The sequence below is a fragment of the Rhincodon typus genome, chromosome 12 (assembly GCF_021869965.1).
Source record: "Rhincodon typus isolate 14 chromosome 12, sRhiTyp1.1, whole genome shotgun sequence".
Lineage (NCBI taxonomy): Eukaryota > Metazoa > Chordata > Chondrichthyes > Orectolobiformes > Rhincodontidae > Rhincodon > Rhincodon typus.
The window spans coordinates 16,851,103-16,853,197 of NC_063343.1; positions in this window are offsets into that span (position 1 = coordinate 16,851,103).

A 2,095-nucleotide genomic window follows, 5' to 3' on the forward strand; every position below is an offset into this window, starting at 1 on the left:
AGGCATTGCTCAGGAGCATTATCAAATAAAACTTGTTGTAGATCCACATTAGTCAATAGTAACATAGACAAGTAAACATTTGGTGAAAGCGATAGATTCAAGCATCATCTTCATAGAACATTATAATGGAGGTTAGAGTGGCAGAGTGTGATGGTGAGTAGTAAAGTGTGTTAGAGAATGGGAGAGGGGTAGACTGTTAGAAAGTGGCAGACAATGGTAGAGAGTGGTAGATTGGAATAGAGTGTTAGAAAGGGCATTTGGGAAACTTCGAACTATAGCAGCTGTAAGAATACACTTCAGCAGTGGAGTTATTTAAATGCTCCCACAACCTAATTCAAAATTGAATTGTGCAAGTCCTTTAGGAAGCTGGCCGGAAGCTAGGTGGTGATGAAGATGTGGTCGGGTAAGGCTTGTGAAATCCAGCAAAGTCGTCTTAGGTCAAGTTCTCAATGCATCCTGATTTTACCATTGGTACAATTGGAGGTAGACAGGCTACTTGTCCCAAGTGAGGCACACAGCCCACTTTCATAATTAAAGGGCCTGTTAGTAGCCATTGTACAGTACAATTAGCAGTTTGCAGTTAGTGAGTCCACTCTCCCACTGCACTGAAAAGGCTATCAGTCTAGTGGAGATGGCCATCTAGTAGTTGATGGGGAAAGATGGTTTTATGCAGCAAAGAGAGATCCACAGAAATAGTAGGCAGTCCCCGCTAACCCACAGGCCCCAGAGCACATTCAGCTCTTTGATTATTTGGATGTTACCCTTATGTACCTGCTGTAGGCCTCATGTCTCCAGATAACCTTAACCATGGCTACTGTTCCTAGTGATACTGGCCCTCACAAGGATAAAAAACAGCTTAACTTGAACAGTTACCAATGAATACATGAGACAGCTGGAAGCAGTTAGCTCAATTTGCTGAACTCGTCCCAGTTAGATACAGTGAGACCTTTTGTGACTGATCAGCTATTAACAAGCTGGAAACAGTTAATACTAGGTGAACATAAATAGTCTAAAAGGGAAAATGCAAATCCATTTGTAATGAGTTCAGGCCATGCATATCAGCAATGATGTTTGTAATCCTGAAAAACTAGTTAAGAATCTGAAAATGTTCAACCCTTTCTTGAGAAAACACAATTAATTGAAACATTACATACATCACACAAGTTAACATTTCCTTCACAAAATTTACAAACAACTCAAATCATCACCTTGTGGAGATCTTTTCTTTTATCAGGTTTTCATCTTTATTTATGCTTTTGTCAAATTCTCTGCTCTTCCACCTGGGTGCAGGGTGGTGGATGAGCCATGCTGGAGGCTAGAGGGAAAAAAAGGAATTAAACAAGATTCCACTGAAATTTTCCAGCAAAGCAAAAAAAAAAAGATGCTCTGCTTAGGTCAGCAACTTTTGATTCTATGTTGCTGCCTTTAATATGATGGCAGTGGCGGAGCTCAGAAAATGTAAGGAAAAGACCTGGCATTTGTCCATATGTACCTACGACGTACATTTCGTCGTGAAGACAAGACCTCCATACAAACGGAAAAATAAAGTCCATAAAGTCCAGTTATTAGGTGACAACAGCCAGACTGGATGGTTACAAAACTGATACAGTTAAAGAAATTAACATCAGTTTTATCAGGTTTAATATTATCATATCCCGCCACCTCCATTCACCATGTAGACAGTTGTGGAGAGTAGGGATATTTACACTTTAAAAATAATATACAAACCTCTGATGCTTAAATCCTCTTGAATTTAATTTAATCAAGAAGTGAAGATACTTTAATGGAAAGATTAATGTCAGTATTAATAGAATATATAAATGATATGTCAGCATATATTTAATGTATTTTCATTTCTGGAACAGTATTCTCTTAGGTTTTATGTATCGTTAAACCTAAGCCCAAATTTAGGCCCTTGTGTCTATGGGAGATCTTTGGAAAATATATTCAATGATTCCCATTCCCCTAAGATAACAACAAAATGCTGGGAACATCAAAGTCAGACAGGGTCTGTGGAAAGAGACACAGAGTTAATGTTCAGACCAAGGATGTTACATCATAGTTGGGCAAAGTTAGAGATGCAAATAGCTTTGAA